The sequence below is a fragment of the Nicotiana sylvestris genome, chromosome 5, assembly GCF_000393655.2.
Source record: "Nicotiana sylvestris chromosome 5, ASM39365v2, whole genome shotgun sequence".
NCBI lineage: Eukaryota > Viridiplantae > Streptophyta > Magnoliopsida > Solanales > Solanaceae > Nicotiana > Nicotiana sylvestris.
The window spans coordinates 141,710,385-141,736,586 of record NC_091061.1 but is presented as its reverse complement, the minus strand read 5'-3'; positions in this window follow the sequence as shown (position 1 = coordinate 141,736,586).

The following is a 26,202-nucleotide window of genomic DNA, read 5'->3' as shown; positions in this document are numbered from 1 at the left end:
ATTTTTGAAAGATTTGACCGAACCTCTGCTTCGAAGGTTTCCTACATATCCCTGGCTAAAAGGGAATTAGGTCAATGTAGTTCGAGAAGTTTCGGTAGCTGGGACTACCATGAAGCTGTGGATTTACTGGTACTGTTGTTGTTGCTGCTGTCGCTACTTACTGACTTCCTTATTACACCATGCTAAAAGATAACAAGAAGTTAAACTAAACTATAGTCTATGAATTACAAAGATTTATTCTCAAACTTGGTCATGTGACTGTTGTTGCCTTGTTGCCTCACTGTCTTGTTGCCTTGTGTTTCCTCCGATGTTTCTTTACTTCTGACTTGACTTGTATTCTCTCTTGATTGCCGAACTTGAACTGCTTATTTCCTTTTTGTGAGCTTCGCATTATTTTTCCTTCGAAGCTTGAACTGCCTTCTTCTGACTAGTGTTGCCTTCCTTCTGACTTCTGAACTTTAATTTATGCTGGGGATCTTTGTTGCAACCCTCCGCTCTCCGGGCGGGCTCCTGACTTCTGCTATGACTTAACAAGATAATACCTCCATTCTCCAGGTGGGCTCCTGACTTCAATAAAATATAACACCTCCATTCTCCATGCGGGCTCCCGACTTCAATAAAATATAACACCTCCATTCTCCAGGCGGGCTCCTGACTTCAACAACTTCTTAAAAATATAACTCCTCCATTCTCCAGGCGGGCTCCTAACTTCTATTATGACTTAAAAAGATAATGCCTCCATTATCCACGCGGGCTCCTGACTTCAACAACTTCTTAAAAATATAACACCTCCACTCTCCAGGCGGGCTCCTGACTTCGACAACTTCTTAAAATATAACACTTCCATTCTCCAGGCGGGCTACTGACTTCATCAACAACTTAAAAATATAATACCTCCATTCTCCAGGCGGGCTCCTGACTTCTATTATGACTTAAAAAGATAATACCTCCATTCTCCAGGCGGGCTCATGACTTCGTCTACAACTTGAAATGATAACAACCTCCATTCTCCAGGCGAGCTCCTGACTTCCAACACAACTTAAAAATATAACACCTCCATTCTCCAAGCGGGCTCCTGACTTCAACAACTTCTTACAATGCAACACCTCTGTTCTCCAGGTGGGCTCCTGACTTCTACTACGACTTAAAAATATAACACCTCCATTCTCCAGGCGGGCTCCTGACTTCAACTACTTCTTATAATACCTTCATTCTCCAGGCGGGCTCCTGACTTCAACTACTTCTTAAAAATATAATACCTCCATTCTCCAGGCGGGCTCCTGACTTCGTCTACAACTTGAAATGATAACAACCTCCATTCTCCAGGCGGGCTCCTGATTTCCAACACAACTTAAAAATATAACACCTCCATTCTCCAGGCGGTCTCCTGACTTCGACTACTTTTTTTTTAAATATAACACCTCCATTCTCCAGGCGGGCTCCTGACTTCAACTACTTCTTAAAATGTGTTCTATTGCCGTTGTTCCTTCCTGCCTCCTGAACCATTTTCCTTCTAACTTGAATCATCTTCTTTCAGAACTGCGTCCCTCAAAACTGGTGTTTCATTTCTCTGAAAACTGCTGGGGATAACGCCGGTGTTTCATTCAAAAATATGTTATTCTCCTCCTTCAAAGACTACTTCGCTTAAAGCTGGTATTTTCCTTCCTCTGAAACTACTTCCCTTAAGACTTGTGTTATCTTCCCCCCTGACATTGCTTTCTTTAAAACTTGTTTTGCCTTCTCCCAAAAACTACTGGGGATACCGCTTTTCACCAAACTTGTGTTAGACTTCCAGAAAATTTTCGAAATGAAAGAAAATTTTCTGCCCCAGTTTGACAATCTTTCTTGTGGCACATCTTTCCGTCATCAATAACATTTCCTGTCCCTGCTTCAAATCAAAGAAAATTTGTTAGTTTAAAACGTGGGGGACGTTCCTGCTGGGGATGGTTTTCCCTTTTTCTTTTTCCCATGCTCTGCGTTGTTCGACCATCTTGAAACCTGGCTGATAACTTTCGACTTTCTTGATGCTTCTGTATTCACCCACTTCTCAACCATTGTTTTCCACTTTAACTCCATACTTTCCACGATCGGAGAATGAAATGACGGAGGCAATTTGTTCTTCCATCCAAACAATTCAACCTTTGCTTCCCCTTTTGAGCCTTATTTATTCTTTCATACCCTTCTTTTGGAATCAGTAATGAAAATGAAAAAAAGGGAGAAAAGAAAAATAATGATAATAAAGACAAAAGAAAAGTCACAAGAAAAACAAAGGAATTGGGAACTACGTTTGACCTGATTCCTAAAAAAGGATACGTAGGCGCCTCACGGCTCGGTCATAATGTAATAAGAATCAAAAATCCCCAAGCAAGAAAAACTGGGGCAGAAGTTGTGTCTATAATTTTGGGAAAGAAAGTTGATTCCAAGAGTTGTAATATTTTACCCATCAAAATTATTTTAAATTTTTTCTTTAGCCATACACCAGAAACCTATATTGATGTCCAAAAGACCTCCCGATCAGTATCCGAGAAGTGCCAAGTCGGGAAAATGAAAGTCTGGAGTAACACTCTGTTCCCCAGCAGAAAAGAAATGAAATGAGAGAATCCCCAGCAGAAAAGAAATGAAATGAGAGAATCTTATTAGTAACACCCCAATCCCTAGCTGAAAAGAAATAAATTAAGAGAGTCTTATTGGTGAAAACCTTCACAGGCACCATAAGGTGACGGAAATTGAGAGAAATAAAATGAGAGAGTCTTATTGGTGAAAACTTTCACAGGCACCATAAGGCGACGAAAGTTGAGAGAAATAAAGTGAGAGAGTCTTATTGGTGAAAACCTTCACAGGCACCATAAGGCGACGAGAGTTGAGAGAAACGAGAGAGTCTTATTAGTGAAAACCCCTCGAAGGGCACTACAAGGCAACAAGGAATTAAAAGAGGGTAAACGAGACAAGCTTGATAGAAATGATCCGTCGAGGCATCAAGCAGAACAAAGATGTTGATACGGCAAAAGAGTTGGGTTGTGAGACCTTTTGAAATGTAAAGTAAGGCCATCAGAAAGATTGATTGATATAATAGACTGGGTTGATTAATCCGAAATGCATGGCATGATCATTGAGATCGGTTATACCATTCAGATAAGTCCTTTTCCTTTTCTTCTCTTCAAACAATTCTTTAGGAAGATTTTTCTTTTTATCTTTTGAAGTCATCATCTTTCATTTCTTTTGGTTAAAGATTTTTTATATATAGTAGTTTGTTTACAAAAAGGATTTTCAAAGCCAACTACCAGTCGCCAACATGGTGCAAGGTAAATGGGGATAAGATAGGCCGAAGATAATGTGACGGGACAAGAAAGACGTCATTATAAGACCAAATGATGGATTTCTCTAACCAAATGCAAACAAACAACAATTACAATTAAAAGAAATCATACATAATATCTCTTAACTGCGTCAGAATTGATAGCCATGTCGATGTATTTTCCTTCGATATCTGTTAAACATAAAGCACCATTGGACAACACTCTGGTTACAATGAATGGCCCTTGCCAATTCGGGGCGAACTTGCCTTTTGCCTCAGCCTGATGTGGAAGGATGCGTTTCAGCACTTGCTGACCCACTTCAAACTTCCGGGGACGCACCTTTTTGTTGTATGCGCTTGCCATTCTCTTTTGATATAACTGGCCATGACACATAGCTGCCAATCTTTTTTCATCAATCAAGTTCAACTGCTCCAGACGAGTTTTGACCCACTCATCATCATCAATCTCAACTTCAGCGACAATCCGAAGGGACGGGATTTCAACTTCCGCAGGTGTTACGGCTTCAGTTCCATATACCAACAAATAAGGAGTTGCACATACTAAAGTATGGACAGTGGTGCGATAACCCATAATGCAAATGGTAATTTTTCATGCCATTGCCTCGAACCTTCTACCATTTTCCGAAGTATCTTCTTTATGTTTTTGTTGGCTACCTCAACTGTTCCATTCGCCTTGGGACGATATGGGGTGGAATTGCGGTGTGTAATCTTAAACTGTTGACATACCTCTTTCATCAAATTGCTGTTAAGATTAGCACCATTATCCGTGAGGATCACCTTTGGGATTCCAAATCGACAGATGATATTTGAGTGAACAAAATCGACCACTGCTTTCTTGGCCACAGACTTGAAAGTTTTGGCCTCAACCCATTTGTTGAAATAATCAATGGCTACCAGAATGAACCTATGCCCGTTGGATGCTGCTGGCTCAATTGGTCCAATGATATCCATGCCCCAAGCGACGAAGGGCCATGGCGCTGACATTGTGTGCAATTCCGATGGTGGAGAATGAATCAAATCTCCGTGTATCTGGCATTGATGACATTTGTGCACAAAACTAATACAATCTCGCTCCATGGTGAGCCAATAATAACCTGCTCGATTTTCTTCGAGGCACATATCCGCTCATATGTGGTCCGCAGACTCCTGAATGTACTTCGGACATGACAGCCATAGCCTGTCTAGCATCTATGCATCTTAACAATCCCAGGTCTGGTGTTCTTTTATAAGAACTCCTCCACTCAAGAAAAATCCACTTGCCAACCGTTGAATTGTTCTCTTTTGATCCCCCGTGGCTTGTACTTGGTATATTCCCATTTTGATGTATTCCTTGATATCATGGAACCATGGTTCACCATCCAGTTCTTCTTCAATCATGTTACAATAAGCATGATGATCTCGGACTTGAATATGCAAAGGATCGACATAAGCTTTGTCCTAATGGTGCAGCATTGATGCTAGGGTAGCCAAAGCATCGGCGACCTCATTATAGACCCTTGGAATATGCATGAACTCCACTGATCTAAACCGTTGGCAAAGATCATGTAAGCATTGTCGGTATGGTATGAGCTTCAGATCTCGCATTTCCCATTCTCCTTGAATTTGATGTACCAGAAGGTCTGAGTCTCCCAAGACCAAGACTTCCTGGACATCCATGTCTGCAGCTAATCTTAAACCCAAAATGCATGCTTCGTACTCAGCCATATTGTTGGTACAATAAAAATGAAGCTGAGCCGTAACAGGATAGTGATGCCCTGTTTCAGAAATAAGCACAGCTCCTATTCTGACTCCTTCCATGTTAGCAGCCCCATCAAAGAAAAGTTTCCAACTTGGTTTTTCGGCATGTTCTAGTTCATAAATATGCATCACCTCTTCGTCAGGAAAATAAGTCCTCAGTGGCTCATACTCTTCATCGACAGGGTTCTCGGCCAAATGATCGGCCAATGCTTGGGCTTTCATCGCAGTCCGAGTCACATAGATTATGTCAAACTCTGTGAGCAAAATCTGCCATTTTGCAAGTCTTCCTGTCGGCATAGGCTTTTGAAAGATATACTTCAATGGATCCAAGCGTGAAATGAGGTAAGTAGTGTAGGATGTAAAATAATGTTTCAACTTCTGTGCCACCCAAGTTAGGGCGCAACATGTTTTTTCCAAGTGAGTGTACTTAACCTCATAAGCTGTGAACTTCTTGCTAAGATAGTAGATGGCATGTTCTTTTCTGCCGGTGGCGTCATGCTTCCCCAGTACACAGCCAAATGAATTTTCCAAGACAGTCAAGTAAAGAATCAAAGGTCTCCCTAGTTCTGGCGGAACCAGCACAAATGGGTTTGTCAAGTAACCTTTTATCTTATCAAACGCTTCCTGACACTCATCAGTCCACTTGATCGCAGCGTCCTTCCTCAACAACTTGAAAATAGGCTAACAAGTTGTCGTGAGCTGAGCAATAAACCTGCTGATGTAGTTCAGCCTTCCTAACAGACTCATCACTTCAGTCTTGTTCCTCGGAGGGGTCAATTCTTGTATGGCTTTGATCTTTGATGGGTCCAACTCGATGCCTCGCCGACTGACTATGAATCCTAACAGTTTTCCGGATGGAACACCAAATGCACACTTGGCGGGGTTAAGCTTGAGGTTGTACCTGCGAAGCCTCTGGAAGAATTTCCTCAAATCCTCGACGTGGTTGGCCTGATGCTTTGATTTTATGATCACATCATCTACGTATACCTCAATCTCCTTGTGTATCATATCATGAAATACAGTAGTCATTGCCCTCATATAAGTTGCCCCAGCATTCTTCAAACCAAATGGCATTACCCGGTAGAAATAATTCCCCAGGGTGTGATGAATGCCGTCTTTTCTGCATCTTCTTCACCCATCAGAATCTGATGATACCCGGCATAGCAATCCACAAAAGATCCGATCTCACGCTTGGCACAATTATCGATCAAAATGTGGATATTGGGTAGTGGGAAGTTATCCTTCGGACTTGCTTTGTTGAGATTGCGGTAATCGATGCATACTCTGATCTTGCCGTCCTTCTTCGGTACAGGCACGACATTAGCCAACCAGACAGGATATCGAGTGACCCGAAAACCTTTGCATCCAACTGCTTGGTAACTTCTTCTTTAATCTTCACACTCATATCAGTTTTGAATTTCCTCAACTTTTGCTTGACGGGTGGGAACGCTGGATCAGTGGGCAATTTGTGGACCACTAAATCAGTGCTTAAACCTGGCATGTCGTCATATGACCACGCAAAAACATCTTTGTACTCAATGAGTGCTTTGATTAACTCCTCCTGGATTTTTGGCTCGAGGTGGACACTTATTTTAGTCTCTCGGACATTGTCTGTGTCCCCTAAATTGACGGCTTCTATGTCATTAAAATTGGGTTTGGGTTTTTCTTCGAAGTGAATTAACTCCTTACTAATTTCTTCGAAGGCTTCATCCTCATCATCATATTCTGATTTGTAATCACAATCTACTTCTTGAACTATCATTTCGGAATCAGATTGATTTTTAAGACTGGGCTGAGGATTCCTTATGCACGCCATGTCATTAAGACCAGTATAAAGAGAACTGTACAGAAAAAGAAAAGAAGAAAACAAAATTAAAATAAATAAGGAATGAAGAAGAAACTTTTTATTTTATTGAATTACGGGATAACAAGGTTTCACACTTTGATGAACACAACAAAAATAAAAGAAATTTGGACTACAACTCTGGAATAATCCAGAAAAAAGGAAGGAAAATCAGAGTCAACTACCAAGACTCCCTCCGAATGGGAAAAGTAGTAGCCATCCAATTGTTATTTATTGCCTTTGGCCCCACAAACTGCACATCCGCCTTGCTGGACCCCTCCCTAACTTCTACCATGTTGATTTCGGTGAATAATCTTTCAAAGCCTTCATTTAAGTCTCCATCTGCACCAATCAATGGCCCTGTAACCTTGGACAACAATTGCTTTTTGATGCTCGGCCTGACAAAAGATCTGGACAGGCGCGGGATTGGCTTGGGAAGGACCCAGACTCTTTTCTTCAATTTGCGGGCACGTCTCACATCCGCCACTGTAGGCTTGAACCCCAGCCCAAAGGTATCCAGATTTTTGGGCAAAGAAACCGGTTGAACAATACCCTGAAGATCAGCCCCTAAACCTTTGCCTGGCACAAACCCGTTTTTCAATATCTCCGAGGCTACCATGATAGTTGCAGCTGCTATTTTGGGAAGTGGGATGCTTTCACCCTCGGGAACTTTGTCCACTGAAACCGTATCAAAGACCTGGTGAACCCAGGGCCCCTTGTCATTGTCAGCCTCTATGAAGGGTATGATGGCATCACTTACGACGCTTGCATTGTCTTCCCCATGTACTACGATCTCTTGCCTATCCCACTCGAATTTAACCATCTGATGTAATGTAGAAGGCACTGCTTTGGCGGCGTGGATCCATCAAACCCTTGAACATAGATGTTGTTCTTGTGAATTTTGTCACCATCGACCTTCAGTTTGTTCAACGTGGTCAAAGGACAGATATTGGCACTGGACCCATTATCAATCAGTACTCGAGTGACTACCGAGTCATCACACTTCATGGTAAAATAGAGGGCTCTATTATGTTCTATACCCTCCACGGGCAACTCATCGTCTGAAAAAGTGACCATGTTGACCTCGAAAATCTTGTTTGCTATTTTCTCCAGATGGTTCACAGAGATCTTATCCGGAACATGGGCTTCATTCAGAATTTTCATCAATACCCGGCGGTGCTCATCTGAATGTATCAACAAGGATAACAATGAGATCTGTGTCGGTGTCTTCCTCAACTGCTCCATAATGGAGTAATCTTGGCCTTCATTTTCTTTAAAAATTCTTCCGCCTCTTCCTCAGTAACTGGATTCTTTGTCGCTACTGGATTGGCCCTTCTTAACTCTACGGGAGAAAAACACCTTCCTGAACGAGTTAAACCTTGGGCTTCACACACTTCTCCTTTGACTTCTTTCCCTTTGTAAATCACCGTCACCCGTTCATAATTCCAAGGAACAGCCTTACTATTGATCACTGGAAGCTGAGTTACCGGTTTTATAATAACAGGCTCTGTGCGAGCACCCTTCACGACCACAACAGGTTTACTTGCAACCCCTGGTACTACCACTTTAGCTTTCTCGGGTTTCACTGTAACAAGGCTCGACGACCCTCTCTTGGCTACCACAGTTGGCTTATCATCTACCCCTCTCAACTGGACCACTGATTTCCCACTGGTTACTTTTTCCTTTGAGATGGTTTCGCTGGAACGGATCATCATTGTCGTCTGTGAGGGCTTCCTGGGCTCCCCCTCTTTGTGTATCACCTCAATCATGTGTGTCTCATGGTTAGCTGGCAGTGGATTCTGATTAATATTTGGTGCTTCTAGGGCTTGAACCTCGATCCGATGAGTATCGATAAGCTCTTACACAGCTGTTTTAAGCTTCCAACATTTCTCTGTATCATGCCCTGGGGGCCCTGAACAGTACTCACAACTCACCGAATGGTCAAGATTTCTAGGGGGATGATTTGGCATTTTAGGCTCAATTGGATTCAACATGCCTAACTGCCTCAATCTGTGGAAAAGACTGGTATAGGATTCCCCCTAGTGGAGTGAAAGTCTTTTGCTTCTGTGACCTCTCATTCTTGAGGGTTGGGTTTGGTCGAAAACCTATCCCGGGGGGATTTCTGTAGGCCCTTGGGGGTGGATATGTGTTTTGTGGAGCTGGGTATGGATTTTGTGGAGCTAGCGCGCGCCATTGTGCGTGTGCCGGGGTTTGGGTATAGGCTTGTGCATGATGGACGGAAAAATGGGGATCTGGTTGCGAGTAGTAGTGTTGTGGAGGGCTATATGAAGTGTGGGGGTAATTTTGGTGGTAGGGTCGTGATTGGCTATAGTAGGGTGACGAGCCTCTAGATCCGAACCAGGCTCCGGACTCAACAGTCGTGATATCTTCTTTCTTCTTTTTCCCGAGCACACCCCCCAGTGTCGCTTTGAATGGCCTGGGTGGTTGCCTTGATCGCTGAATAACTCATGATTTTGTTTGACTTAATCCCCTTCTCGACCATGCCTCCCATTTTTACAACCTCATTAAAAGATTTGCCAATTGCGGACACCAGATGACCAAAGTAGGTCAGCTTGAAAGCCTGCAAAAAGTAATCAACCATCTCGCTCTCTTTCATTGGGGGATCTACTCTTGCTGCTTGCTCCCTCCACTGGAAACCATATTCTCTAAAGCTTTCACTGTGCTTTTTCTCTAGTTTAGTCAAAGATAGTCGGTCTGGAATGATCTCAAGATTATACTGAAAGTGACAAGCGAATGCTTGTGCCAGATCATCCCATGTGTACCATTTTTCGTGGTCTTGGCGGGTGTACCACTCCAATGCTGCTCCGCTCAAACTCTAACTGAAGTAAGCCATTAGCAATACATCCTTTCCTCCGGCTCCCCTCATCTTACTGCAAAAACCTCTCAAATGAGCCACCAGATCACCGTGTCCGTTGTACAAGTCGAATTTGGGCATTTTGAACCCTGTCGGTAGTTGTACATTTGGGAATAAACACAGATCTTTGTAAGCCACGCTTACCTGACCTCCTAACCCTCTCATATCCCTGAAGAATTGTTTTATGCTTTTCATTTTTCTGAACATCTCTTCCTGTTCAGGATTTCTGGCCGGTTTTTCTGCTTTCCCTGGTAGGTCAGAATGTGGATCATGTGGATAGGCTTCAGGCGCTTTGAAGGTAAGCTCCGGGGGATAATACTTGTTGTCTTGCGCTTGGAACACAGGTTCACTCGGGGATTTATGGAGTGCAGCTGGTGGAGGTGCCACAAAGACAGGGGTGATTGGCGGAGGAGGGTATGGAATTGATTTTGGGGGTGGAGCTTGTGGCGTATGAGAAGTAGTGCCATGGTAGTGCTGATAAATGGGAAAACCTGGATCGGTGGCGGGATGATCCTGAGACTGAGCTAATGGTGGGGTAAAAGCCGGGTTAGCAGGGTAAGCTGGCGGTGATTGCCCTTTGGACCAAGCCTGGTACATTTCGTCCATCTGTTGCTTAAGCTTGAGCATCTCCTCTTTCATTTTATAGACGTCCAACTCCTCTATCTCAACACTAGTGTCGACATCTGGGATAGACATGATTTCTGGTATTGGACCCTTCGATCTGGTTTGGTAATGATAATGTGCGAGTATCCTCTAAATAAACTAACTGCTTGAATTCTCTGGAAATTAACAAACTTGTTAGTTTTTAGAGTTTAACACATATGCAATTACACGTTGGGATGCAATGCACCTAGGCAATTAACTATTTTCTATCATGCATTTGCTTCGGTTGCGTGCGTCATTCCGGCCTCTCATAATTGTGCCCCTTCTTTTAAGCTTCCTTTATTCTATCCTTCTTTATTTATTTTTCATTTTTCCCCTTTTTCTTTTTTTTTAGTGGTGGTCGAATCTTATAGAGATTGCCTACGTATCATGTCCCCGCATGAATCAGACCGTGCATAGTTCTGGCCACAAGTGCGAAAAATAAATACACCATTTTTGAATTTTTCCATCTTCATTAGCAAACGTTCTTTTACAAGGCAAAACATTTTTGAAAGGAAACTGATAGACTTGATACAAACTACAGACTTTATGCAAAAAAAAGGAAATACAAACTCCAACAGACAGTAGACTCTGTAGACAAGGAAAATACAGACTCAAACTATGAATGTCTCAAAGTTTTGAATTTTGGCGCCCGGGGGGCGTCGTTCGGCCTCGCCGCGGGCTTTGGTGAAAGGCCCCTTTGCAGATCTTTCAAATCTTCCATGATCTGGTGGACATAAATCATTATTGAAGCAAAGAAGGTGGTACAGGACATATCCTCACAAGCTAGGCTCTTTATGGTGATGTAGTGCCCGATATCGTCGATTCTTCCCTTGATTTTGTCCCTTTCCATAAGCAATCGCTCTATTTGTTGATTCAAAGAGCTGATCCTGAAACTCATTCATCTGTTTCTTCATTCGGGCCATCAGATCATAGTAGCGCTTCCTATCTGTTCTGGCATCTCGGGCTTGTCTGAAGATCCGCTCTTCGTAGTCCCTCTTCATTTGTTGCATGAACCGTACTTGCTCTTCTGTCTTCTTTATCCATTTCACCTGGATTCTCGCTAGACCAGCTTTAGATTTTTCCAGGTCTTCTTGATACTGGAGGACTTTCTTCTTTAGACCGTTTATGAGCCTTTTCTCAGCCCGGCTTCTCTCCTGGCTTCTGGCAGCTATTTTCATTTCCTGGATTTGAGTTTTGAGGACCTCGTTTTTCTGAGCTAGTTTTCTCCTTTCTCCCTCATCTGCAGCGATATGCAAATCTTTCTCAAATTTCAAATCCATAACTTGCTTCTCCAACTTGCCTATGGTCACCCTGTACTCGTGTTCTTTAGCCAACCAATCCCACTGTTCTTGCGACACCTTGACGAACTCCTGTAGATGGGGTCTTTTAGCCGGCCTTTCGTGCTCAAGTTCTCTCTTGTACCAAGCAAGGTATCCTGGCGCCACTTCGCCTTTGGCCCAATCCTACACGCAAGTATCTGCTTTTAAATATTGGCATTTACTCCAGATCTGACGGACTCTTGCTTCAGGAAACTGTCCGTCAGGGCTAATCTCAATTACTTGAGCACTAAGATCTTCCTCCTGTGGCACTGCTTGGCATCTCCCGAGTTGTCTCAAAACCCGACATGGCGCGTAGGGCTGAATGCTCTTGAGCCCCATCAATAGAAAGTGGGTCTTAGCTGCCAGCATATATATGACCTCATCGACGGGCAACCATCCTAACGTCCACTGTATTTGGCTGGCGGTGAGGGTCCGAAAGAATGATGTCCATGCCGTAACTCCCTCGGGTAGACTGACCCCCTTGATTCTTGTGTGGAATTCTTCTATGCAAGTTTTCTTCGAGGCACCATAACTCAAGAGCTGGGAACGGTGGCAGAGATGCTCAGTCATCCATATTTGTAGCAACAAGTTACACCCCTCGAAAAAGTTCCCTCTGGCTTTGCAGGCTGTGAGAGCTCGGAAGATATCAGATACTATCATAGGTGCAAGAGTGATTTCATCTTGAGTGAGCAAGGTACTGACGACCCCGGTTATTTTCAAATCAATGTTTCTGTCTTTCCTTGGAAACACCAAAAGGCCCAGAAAGGTTATCATAAAAACCACTCGTCTATGCTCATCCCATTTCTGACGGTTATTTTTGCTGCATAACTTGTTACCCGGATTGTTGAATCCTCCGACATGACCGTATCTGTCGTATATGAAACGCGGATTACAAAAACCCGCAGCCAAATCTGGGTTATGGACCGTCCTGGTATCTTTAATGAATCTAAAAACCGATGCGCGGTGACAGCTCTTGGGGCAACCAGGTATTTTTGCCTTATCGGAACTTCAGCATTTCCGATGTATCTGGCTATTTCCTCAAAAGTAGGGGTGAGTTCAAAATCGGGGAAGTGGAAGACATTGTGTGCCAGGTCCCAGCAGGTGACCAAAGCTCTTATGATATCCCCCCGAGGCTGGATTTCCAATAAACCCGTAAGACCTTTTAGATATTTCTTGACCTCATCTTGCCCCTTACCACCTAAATCATCCCACCATAGCCGCAACTCGAAAGGGATTTTAGTCATTATTGAAAAAGGTTCATTTTGCATCGTGCTCATCCTGCACATTTATTAAGGTGATTAAGAAATAAAATTCATTTGACTCAACAAATTGACTATTTTTAATTTTTCACAGATTAAAAGGAAGATCCGGTTCCGAACATGGCTTTTCAGAACTTTGGGAACGAAGATTTTAAGGCTGGGTGAGTCAACCGGTCAAAAATCCAAAAATGACTAAAAGTGGCCGTTTATGCAAAGTCAGCCTTCCGGCGTCCCTTTCGGGAACATTCGGCTATTTTTTGCCAAAAATGGCATTACTCGATTTATTATTGACTCTTTTTTTTAAATTGAAATAAAAGTCCCGGTTGAAAACACGGCCTTTCAGCACTTCCGGGAGGAAGATTTTAAGGTTGTGCCCGCAAACCATTTAAAAATGACTCAGGGTGGCTGTTCTTGCAAAAATAGCCTTCCGGTGCCCTTTTGGGGACATTCGGCTTATTTTAAGCAAGAATGGCGTCACCCGACTTATTTATGACAAAAATTTTGACATTTTTGTAAAAGGGAGGTTGGACCCGATGAGGGTTGCCTACGTATCCCGCAACCTGTAAGAATCAAACCGGTGTAGTTCGGGAAAGTAAACAATTTTTGAAAACAAGACCCTTTTTCCTTTCTTTTTTTTTGCTTTTTCGAGTGAAACAAACTATAAAAATACTTATTTCTTCTTTCTTAAAATTTCGGCAGAGTTTCGATAGCGTTCGGGCGTTGGTTTTCTAAAACTAGGCAGTCAACTCTCTATACTGTTATTTCTCTCTTTTTTTCAATTTTCCTGATATTCAGAAACCGGTCAGCACGCAGGCCCGAAACAAATAAATGCGCGGAAAACAAATAAGATGCATCAGGATGGTCTTTTCATTTCAGGTTGCTAGTCCTAGACGGACCCAACCCCTGTGTTGAGTCCCCTAAGTCAAATGCAACATGATGCAAATAATCGTTCCTACTAGGGATCCGGCATGAAGTCACGTTATTCTAGGTTCAAAGCCTAGGTATTTGTTATAGACTATGTACCCGAGCGGACAACTCGAGTCGAGGAGGGGGCAACGTACCGGGGACCCGCGAGATCGTCCGGCTTTGTAACTTGACCGGCCTCTTTCATATTTCAGGGTATGACACTAACAGAATAGGGAGTCTCAACCAGTAAGCACATCCCCGGAGTTGAGAAGAGAAGGGTTTCAGATAATATCAAAGCGGTAAAAGCATCATTTAGCACATTAGGCCCAAACATGTACAAAAATCACATAAAACCAAATATAACAATTTATCTAAGCTCGAATTCTTGAACCCTGAACCAGAGATTCTGGGTTCGGTCCCCAACAGAGTCGCCAGAGCTGTCACACCTCCTTTTTTACCTGCGCTCGCAGGGGCGTAAGGGAGTTTTTCCAATTAAAGGACAATCGAAACGGGATTTATTATTTAATTCAAAGTCGCCACTTGGGATATTTATGGTGTCCCAAGTCACCGGTTGAATCCCGAATCGAGGAAAAGATTGACTCTGTATTACAGTCCGTGAACTAGAAATCCGGATAAGGAATTCTGTTAACCCGGGAGAAGGTGTTAGGCATTCCCGAGTTCCGTGGTTCTAGCAGGGTCGCTCAAATGTCACATTCGACTTTTAATACATGTTGAACCTATGTGCAAATTTTAACTTTTTACCGCTTTTATTATTATTATTTTTAACGAGAATTGCAACGTCGTGAAAACACATCTCGAACCACGTCATATCAATGCACCCGTGGTTATTGACACATTTCGACTCCGTTGAGATTTGGATTTGGGTCACATAAATGTGCACCCGAGTTTAAGAAAGTAAATTATTTAAAGCGCGTCTAAAATGACTAGCGCGTTGTTATCTTTGGGGAGGGCCATGAAATTCACTAAACGGCCCACCCCGAATTCTAAATGTTTCATTTTTAACCATTTATTAAGGGCCCCGCAATTTATGTATTTTTGTTTGGCGAGACTCGTCTCATTTATTATTTAAAAGGCAAAACCTAAAAGCGATTATGATTTGCTATTTTTATTTTGTCTCTAAAAAATAAAGAAAAGGCCCTAATTAATTAACATGTCGACAACCTTACTATGAGGAAGGTTGCCTCCGATATTGGGCCTACAGGACGTTTGCAGCCCAACGAACCCAGTGTTTGAGCCTGGACGGGAACATCGCAACACGAATCTGGGCAGCCCAATCAGCTACAAACGAATCATCTGATGGCCCAGACCCAAACAGTACTTTATTTACATTATTAGTACTGAACTAGTACTCGATTAACTTGGCATTTTAAACTATTGGGATACGGAAGTGAACTATATGAAATCCGGAGCTATTTGAACTTGTTTTTACAATTATTGAAACGAATCAATGCTTGAGAACTGTCATAAAAAACTAACACTAACCACTTTAATGATTCACGATTTCCTAATAGAGCTGTTGAAGGACACATTGAGACTAAAAACCATTCAAGCCTATTTTATAACTACTGAAATTAAACATTCAAGGTAGGCCTTTTAACTAAGGTTCTAAAAGAACTACTGAAATCAAGTCACACAATACAGCCGTAGTAAACCATCCAGGGAAATTTTGGCAGTCTACTACAATCCCTATACAGCCTGGTCATATTTAAATTACCTGTCGAGAATGAAACAAAACAGCCACTCCAGGTTTTATCTTATACTACGCTAAACGGATTCACAAAGGTCTTTAACACGAAATTAACTATGACTAGTCATGAACTACTCTTTACCATGAATTTGGCTCAACCAGTACCCCACAGGTGCAAGAATCAGCTAACAAGGAATTAACAACAATTGGTGATTTACTGGGAAAAACCAATCCAAGAAAACTAAGCTATAATAGTCTATAATCCAGTTATTGCATAGCCCAGTTCAGTTCAGCCAACGCGACTATAAACATGAGTCTAAACATCCTTAACGAACAAAATGTTCAAATATGCAAATCATAAACTGAATTAAATTAAAATCTTCTGGCTTCAATTACAAGTTCATCTTTTACATTTCAGCTTCACAATTATTGGAGTCAAGTTGTGTACCTGGAATTGGAATAGAAATAAAGCAGAAGAAAGATCAGCAACAGCAGTAATACGAGCAGCAATACAACAGCAGTTCACAACAGCAATTTGACATTCTAGACAGCCACAAACAGACTCAACCGAGCTTGAGTCAAGCCCGGATTCTACTACAAAAACTGATCTTTTAAACTCTCAGAGACTGACATTAAGCTTTCGAAATTAGTTCCAAAACTGACTGCCTTTCAAAAGAACTCTCAAAACTTTTTCAGATTTCCTTCCTTTTTTTTCTAAGGCCTCTCCAAAAGAAAAACCAAGACCAGACTAAAAAAGGATCCCCAACTCTGTCGAAAATCCCCCCACTTATACCCAAACACTGACCTTGCCAGCTCTCAAGAGCACTCAGGCAGAATTCTTAAACTAATTCTGCCCATGATACCTTTAGCACTCCACTAGAGTATGTTTTGCCCCCATTAACCCTTTTCTTTATTTAAAGTTCAAGCAGGTATGGGCAACATATTTTAATCAATCCCTTTTAAGCCTTCCATACCATTATGTTTTGTTCCCTATTAACACTAAACAAATGCATTAGTTTAATGTTAATTAAGTGCTTTACTAACAGAACATTCAACTTACCCATTTCTTTAAGTTTTCAATTTCCAAATTACCCCTGAAATTACTGTGATTTACTGTCCTAGTCCAATCCCTTGTACCTCATCAGCTATAACCAATTCCCTTACTCAAAATCAAACAGCAACTCAAACTACACAGATTAGATCAAATAGCAAACTGATATTAAATTGTTAAGATGCACATGTATGTGGGAATAACTGACTGCATTCACAATTCTAAACCAAACCTAGACAAAAATGAATGAAATATTGTAATATCACAAATTCATATGCAACCAACTGATTGGCAACGGAGAGGAAAGAATCAAACATAACATAATAAGACAATTTGAACCAACAGTAATATCAAACGATCACAGTTTTATACAATCACTCATTGAACTTGCCTAAACCGAGATACTCAACAATGTAAAGAAGAAACTAATCCAGAGGGAAAACAAACAGACAGGGGTTCGAGCGATTTCAACCAAATCCAATTAATACAGTGATGAAAATTTGGACCGGAAAAAGGTCCGAAAGAGGGGGAAGAAGTAATTGACAATCACAGCACTGAAACCTAATTAGGCAAACACAAACAACAATCAAAAAGGAAAAAGGGAAAGAGGAGAAATACCTCAAAATCAGAAACCAAATGAACTCCGTTCTCATTGACACTTCGTCTTGAAATGTTGAAGCCAAAACGAACCTTAATCGACTGTTCTCGACTGAGAAAACACGACTAAGATCGGCCACGACCTCAATTTTCTTTTGGATCGATTCCTACGTTTTGTTCTTCTAGGGCTCGTTAAGTTGATTTAGGATTTGTCCAGTTCCGGCTTGATTTGAGCAAGACTAACATGGGATTTGGGACGAGGGGGGGTCTAGTGTCCAATGGGTGTAGGTTTGGGGACGGCTTAGGTTTGGCGCCGCCACCAGGGGATCTTGTGGCGGCGCTAGGGTTGTTCGCTCAAAATCGATATTCGAGTGACTGGGACTAGATTCGAAGGAAGGGAAGGGTGGATTTGGAGAGAAGAGGCCAGGGCGGAGCTGTGGTGTGAAGCTGTAGGCGTTTGGGTGAACTAGGGTTAGGGGTCAGTTCTTCGACCTAAGATTCGAAGAACTCGGGGATGATTCGAAGGTGATGGAGTGGGGATTCGGAAAGAGGAGGGTGAGGGGGTTCTATGGTGTGAAGCTGGGGTCGTTTGGACACCGTCCGCCGCCGTGGGCGATTTCCGACGGGCGGAGGGCGGCGGAGTTAGGTGGTGAGAGACGAGCTCGTCTCTGAGCTGTTGGAGACGAGAGAGGGTAGGGTTTGGTTTGGGGGGTATGGTTTGAAGTATATATATGAAAGGGTGGGATGAATCCAGGCCGTTCGATCTGATGAGATCAATGGCTTGGATCCATTCATAAACGGAAACGACGTCGCTTCGTTTACCCTTGAGACCGGATCAGTCCTGGATGGGAATGGGTCGGGTGACAGAGGAGTTGATCTGGACCGTTGATCAGCTGAGATCAACGGCCCAGATTGAGCGTTGCCAAACGACGTCGTTTGGTTTGTCTCTGAGACGAACTGGATTGGGGCGGGTATTGGGCTGATTTTCTTGGGTAAGAACTGGGTTTTGGTCTTAGGCTTGGCCAAATTGGCCCAACCAGATTTCCTCTTCTTATTCTCTTTTCCTTTTCAATTTTCTTTTCCTTTCCTTTTCAACAATTAAAACTAAAATCCAAATTAAATCATAAAACCTGAATTAACTTAAAAATATTAATTTACTCCAACTAATAATTATTACAAATAATAAAAATGCCAAATCACAACAATTTGACTAAAATTACCAAACATGTTATTATTTTTTGAATTTTTATTTTGTGAAACACCTAATTATTAATTAATTCAAAAATATAAAAATCAAATCTTAAATGCAAATGCTATATTTTTGTATTTTCAATGCATTAATAAAATTAAACATGCACTATATGCAAACAATCAGGGAAATCACACAATAACTCCTAAAAAATAACACATAATTAAAGAAAAGACCTAATTTTGGGGATTCTTTTGGAGTAATTTGTATGAGGCAAAAATCACGTTCCCACACAAGCCTTTACCCATGTCACGACCCTAAGCCCGGACCCACGTTACAAATGTAAATAAAGACTGAAAGCAAGAAATCATGTAAGGCACCAAGCATTCTATAATGAAGTAGTAAAACCATTTAAAATCAGTAAATCAGTGAAAGATAGGTAAAACCCTTTAACTCAAATGTAGTTTCATCAAAAAACCTTTTTCAATAATTAAGCAGGTAATTGACAGTCAATTATGAAAAGTAAACACACAAAGGCTCGGCCCTTGGGCACAGTATCAACAAATCCGCCCCTCGGGCAACATCTCAGAACAGTACCAGCCCCTCGGGCAATCACATAGAACAATACCAGCCCCTCGGGCTCAATCTCACATCACAATAGGTACGCACGCTCACTGGGGGCGTGCAGACTCCTGGAGGGGTCCCTTACGGCCCAAGCGCAATATCAAGCCACCTCATGGCATCATCACTAGGCCCTCGGCCTCATATCAATCAAGCCACCTCATGGCGTACATATCTCAGGCCCTCAGCCTCATAATCGGTATCAAATGTTTCCTCACAACATAGGCCCTCGGCCTCACTCAGTTGAAAATCCTCACAAACCACTTGGGCTATAGTAAAACAGTGTTTCTCAGCCCAAAACGTTCATTTAAAAATATCATTTAAGTATTAAAACTGAGTAAACATGGTTGAGTACGAAAATAGTGGAAAATAGCATGACTGAGTTCAAGTATATAGTCAAAATAGTGAGGAAATATCAATAAAAATCCCTGAAGGGTTCAAATAGTTGGCATGAAGCCCAAATATGGCGTTCAGCCCAAATCAGGATGATAACAAATAGATTTCAGTCAAATACGCGGTAAAATAGTCATCCGGGATGGACTAAGTCATAATCCCCAATAGTGCACGACCCCACGTTCGTCATCAAGCGTGTGCCTCACCTCAATATAGCACTACGATGTGCAATCCGGGGTTTCAAACCCTCATAACATCATTTACAATCATTACTCACCTCGAACCGGTCAAATCTCTAGCTCGCGACCCCTTTGCCCCTCGAATCGGCCTCCACTCGCATTGAATCTATCCAAAATCAGAATGAGGACATCAAAATATGCTAAGGGAACGAAGCCCAAGCGAAAACAATCAAAATATGACACAAATACCGAAATTACCAAAACCTAACCCCCTGGCCCATGTCTCGAAATTCAATAATTTTTACATCAATAGATTCCTTATCTCCCCACGAGTTCATACATATCAAAAGTTCTCAAATCCGACTTTAAATGGTCCTTCAAATCCTCAAGCAAAGGTCTAAGTTTCCAAGCCCTAGTTTCCCCAATTTTCACCCTAAATTTCCATAATTTCTAGCTCTAATCCATAAAATAATAGCATAGGAACGAGTTTTAAGTCCAAATTCCTTACCTCAACGAAGTTCCCTTGAAATCCCTCTTTCAAATCGCCTAAAAAGCTCCAAAGCCGAGATAAAAATGGTGAAATAGCTCAAAATTCGCGAAGGCTAAAATTTATACCTTCTGCCCAGTCATTTTCGCATCTGCAGCCCAATACCTGCTTCTGTGGTACCGCATTTGCGGTTATTTCTCTGCTTCTGCGGATATCACTTATCTTACGATTTTCCGCTTCTGTGATCCCTCATCCGCATCTGCGACATCGCAGATGCGGTCCATCTCACCGCTTCTGCGGTTCTTGACTACCTCAGAACTTTCTACTTTTGCGACCTCCCTTATCGCACCTGCGGTCCCCAATCTGCAAGTGCAGAAATACCAGAAGCAGCACATTCAGCAGCTGCAACAAAATTCCAACTTCTCCGTTAACCATCCGAAATCACCCCGAGGTCCCCGGGACCTCAACCAAAAGCACAAACACATCCTAATACCTTATTCAAACTTGTACCAATCTTCAAAACACCTCAAACAACATCAAATCAATCAAAACACATCGGATTCAAGTCGAAGAATTCCAAAATCTACAAAATTACACTTTTGATCAAAAACCCATCTAAACCACGTTCGAATGACCTGAAATTTTGCACACACATCCCAAATGACAAAACGAAACTATTGCAACTCTCGGAATTCCATTCCGACCCCTATACCAAAATCTTGCCTACCAACCGGAAATCGCCAAAATATCAACTTCGCCAATTAAAGCATAAATCTACTCTGAACCACCAAAACTCATTCTGATCATGCTCCTAAGTCCCAAATCACCTCCCGAAGCTATACGAACCATCGGAACTTACATCCGAGCCCTTTGGCGCATAAGTCAACATCTAGTTGATTTTTCCAATTTAAGCTTCCTCAAAAGAGACTAAGTGTCTCAAACCTTACCAAAATCATTTCGGATTTGATCCGGCCAACCTGATAACACATAACACGGATAAACAAAGCGTAAAGAAGTAGAAATGGGGAAAACAAAGTGGTAACTCATGAGATAACTGGTCGGGCCGTCACAACCCGTTTTGTAGTGACCCTCTCTTGGCACCCGAACTTTCCTTAACACTCTTGAGAAACAATTGACTAAAACATAAGTTTGGGGAGAGACGAGGAGTTTGAAAGTGGTATCAAGGCAAAAAAAGAGAAAATAAATAAAGAAAAGAAAAGGCAAAGAAAAATAAATAAAGAACAAAAGAAAATTCAAAAAGAAAGTGAATAAAGTGAAGAAGTTGAAGGGATTCAAAGAAAAGCAACGATGCAAAGCTTGGAGAAAACAAAGAAGGAGAAAATGAATAACATGATCAAGAAAGAGTGATGTTAAGTCTCTCTAGTTCCCCTAAGGAAAAAGAAAATGACTAAAAGAGTCGCCAAATCATGAGCCATAAAGAGAAAATTGAGTGCTTAAGGAAAGAAGAACCCTTCTATTCCAACATTTTCTACCTTAGTCCAAAAGTCTTCATTACATTCCGAAAAATCTCTACGTGATTTCAAGCCGAGTGAACTTGCATTAGTGGTGATTTACATGAGGGGAAAGCATATGGTACTTAGAGCCATACTTGTGACATTCTTTTGAGAGAGATGAGCAAATTTTTCACAGATCCTTGAATTGAGTGCTACATTCTTAAGTGAGATATGCTAACAGAGAGTAGAGGAGGAGAAGGAATGTGGGATCCATAATGACCTATATGAAAGAGCGAGCTTCCTTGATGAATAAAGTCAACTCTTGATGCTCAAGTGTCACATTAGAACTATTGGTGCTTAAAACTTCAAATTATTGTCTTGTTGATAATTCATAAATGTTGTGGGTAATTATTGGTCCCAATTGATGTGTGTTTGATACACCTTAGATTAGTTGGAATAGCTCTTAACTTGTGGAGGTGGGCATTACTTTAATTGCTTGAAGACAAGCAAAATCTTAAGTTTGGGGGAGTTGATAAGTGGGAATTTTGACTACTTATTAGCGTCTTTTTACTTTCGTTTTAGTCCAAAAGTGTTTAATTATATTTTTGAAAACTGATGAAATATGCTTAATTGCAGGAGTATTGGAAAATAAGCCACAAAGATGAAATCTAAATCAAGAAGGAGTGATATAAACTCAAGGACAAAAATCAGGCAAAAAGGCTCAAGTATGGACCGCAACATAGCATCTGCGATCGCCAAAATGTGAAGGAAGTCTCCCAGAGTTCAAGAGCAATGTGCAGACCGCACAATTATTGTGCGGCAGTAGAAGCTACATCAAAGCTAAAGTTCAGAGAGTCACCACTTCAAGCCTAAAAGAAATGCGGACCGCACAATTAATGTGCGGCCGCAGAAGTTAGTCACGCGGCCTCACTCAGAATTGTGCGATCCGCAGAAGGGCCCTGTGCGGCCGTACTTATATTTGTGTGGACGACAGAACTTAAGACATGCAGCCGCATTCTAGAATTGTGCTGCCGCAGATCCAGCTCCTATCAAGATTGAAGAATTGTGCGGACCGCACAATTCGCAGAACCTCCAAAAGGGTATTTTTGTCCGAAATTTTTAACTTTATATAAATAGACTAGTTTCACAAAATTAGGTCAAGTTTTGAAGATTGGAACTCCTATAGCTGTTTTTCTTTACTGCTTTAAGCAACTTTATCTTGCTTTGGTGATTTAATATTGGATTTTTGTCTTTTAATCTTTGAATATGAATTTTATCATCTTTTCTTCCTTATTTTTCTTCCATACCCATTATGAGTAGCTAGATTTTTAACTAGGGTTCTGACTCAACCCTAGCGTGTAAACCTAATGGATGTTTAATTTATGGCTTGTTTATGGTTGGGTGTTTATTATTTAGTCTTGTTCTTGCTTTCTATTGTAGAATCAATGGTTGCAAAATGTTCATGCCTATTTGACTTAGTCTCTACTTGAGAAAGAGAGGCTTAGTCTAGAAAAACTTGGCTAACAAGAACTTGGGATGAAATCAAGAGATTGATTGTCCCAATTAAAGGGTTGAACCTAGAGATAGTAAAACCCGAGTTGAGCATTTTATCAACTATTTAGTTCAATACCCATTTGGACTTAAGATAGCCAAATTGGGCAAAACCACTCGCTTACCGAGATGTATTGAGTGGGTAATTGAGTATTGATAGCTATAATACACCCCGACTAACAAAACAAACTGTAAAGTTTACAACCCGTTTGGCAAACACCTAGGTGAAGGTCATAGCCCTAGGCCTTTTATCATATTTGAAAACAACAACAAAAACACAATTTCTTAGTTTCAATCATTTGTATTACAATCTTAGTTTAAATTTAGACCTAAAAACAACCATTTTTGTGGAAGTGCAATCTAGATACTTCACGTGCTTAGTCCAAATATATACTACTTTATCCCATTCATATAGCTCCATGTGGAATTCGACCCCGACTCTTAGTTGGGTATTACTATTGCATCGACCGTTTCATAACCTCGAATAGAGGTGTGACTTGGACGAGATGCATGCAAAAGGTATCATAGGCTTGCCCATAATGTGAACCTATACTAATGTAGGCTCGCTCAATCTAAAATCAATTATGATTTTTATTATGGTTGTAATCAGGGGTGTCAATGGTTCAGTTCAGACGATTATTTTATAAAATTTGTACCATACCAATTTTTTTGTTATTCTATTGTGTATAACCAAAATTAGACTTTTCGAAACAGTCACAATCATGTCGGTTTCACTTCGGTTTCGGTACGATTCAGTTAATTTTTGATATTTTTTTAAAATATCATGTAAATTTCACCAGTAGAAGTAGAATGCAATAACATATGTTCTTTTACAGGACTTACCAAAACTTTCTAGACATTTTTACTGTTTAAAGGGTGATGAATTAAAAAACATGAAAGATGGCTAGAGTATAGATCCATCAACTATTCGACAGCAACGTAAAAGAAACCAGGTAAAAGCAAAGAAAATATAAATCATACGAGTGGAAAAATATTAACCAAGCCGGGACACAAGAATAAAGTTTAATTTAAATATTCAAAAAGATAAATCTAAATTGTATGAAAGGAAACATATTCAATATATTGTAGTTTTCTACTCCTAATCACTAGAACACTTTGTGTCTTGCTAATAAAGATACTTGAAATAACTTAGTTTAAGTATAAGTAACATAATAGATTTTAGGAATTAATATTTTGAGTTTAATTACTTGTTTACTTGTAACAGTTTTCATAATTTCAAGACCCAATGAAAAATTTAATGCTTTATTCGTTTTAAACTTACTATATAAATATATTTTCCACATATAAAATTTATTCGGTACGGTTCAGTATTTTTTCGGTTTATTTTTATAAAATAAAAAACCTCCCTAATTATCGGTACGATTATAGATTTATATAAAAACCTACAGTTTCTTTAAAAGAAACTTAAAAATCGGTTCGGTGCATTACGATTCGGTCGGTTTTCAAATATTCATTGACACCCCTAGTTGTAATATGGGCTAAGGGACGTGTAGGATATATTTAGGATTAGTGATTTACCCTGCTAAGCACTTTAACACATCACATAATAAACTTAAGCGCAAATTCTTCCATCCACTTCAATTTCACAAACAAGATCACCCCTCAAAATTACTCCCTCTTTCTTTAAGCGCTACTTTAATTTATAACCACTAGCAAAAACAAGACAACAATTCATTCATCTCTATTTTTCCTTCTCTTTTTCTTTTTCCAGTTTTTTCTTTCTTTTTCTTCTTTTTTTCCCCTCAATTTCCGCTAGTGGTGTACTATTCTACAAAACAAGTGCACATTCTTTCTTTCATTGATTCCACTCGAAAGTCACCCCACACTTAGTCCTTACTTCTTTTTGCACTCATTTCACAATTCAAGTGCCTACAGAGGTAACTGGATCAAAATAATATCAATTAATAACAAAAGGGTATCAGCTCGTAATGTGTGTGCCAAATAAAAGGTCTACATGCTCAGAAGGGTTAACTAGAGATCACTTTTATTTGTGATAAACAATTAAGCTCAAAAAAATCAAAGAAGGCCTAAAATTATTTTTCAAATCGAACATCACCTAAAATTTCGCTTCGACTCACATAACGGGCAAGTTCTAGACTCAATCATAATAACATGGACTACACAAAACCTCACTTCACACATGGCACATGACTCACTACGAACGATCTCATTCTAACTCTCAAATAATGCAAGTATTCACAGAGCCACAAGATATTAAGCATTAAGCACAAAGTGAACAATAGTCAATAAAAAGAGACATCGTCATAAGTGTTACGCGGTGCCTTCCTGAGATTCCTTGGAAGGGCGACGTAAGGCTAAGCAACTGATGTCAGTGCAGTTACTGACTGCCAACTGAGGTCCCCTCCGTACGCTAGACTAGATTGTCAGTATCGTACGGGAAAACCAATGTCAAGAGCAATTGAGAGAATAGAAATGAAAATTGAGAATGAAAGAAAGCTTGATTGCATTAATGAAAGCTATTATAGAAAAGGTAACACGATGTCGAGGGGGAGAGACACCAGTAAAGATAATTGTTTGCTTGCTAGAAAGTTTGATTGCTTGATCCCCCTACTAATGCTTAAAAAAATAAACCAAAGCTACAAGACTAGACTTGATTAAGCTAGAGAAACATAATGGAAGTACATGGAATAAAACTACTCTATATTTACAATGAAAAGGACTTAGTTTTCTACAAGGCAGAAACAGGTCCGTTGTCAGCAGCATTGTCTTTGGCATCAAGGTCTGCACGCGCGGTGTTGTCTGCGCGCATGGTGCTGTTGGTATCTGCCTGCGGCTGGGCGCTGGGAGGGATATCGGTGGGGTGACATAGGCACATGCGCACTTGTCACTTGGCGCGACCAAGACCACGTGGCCTTCTGTGGCGCTAGGCATTGGGAGGCTTGCTAGGACGCCACGGGGCGCACCCAAGGGGTCATGGGGCATGGATAGAAAGCCGCCCATGACATTCTCCCCCACCTGAGTTGGCGACGTCCTCGGCACCCTACTTGCAAGATAATCTTCAATTAGGCTCTTGTAGGCTTTGAGATTTGT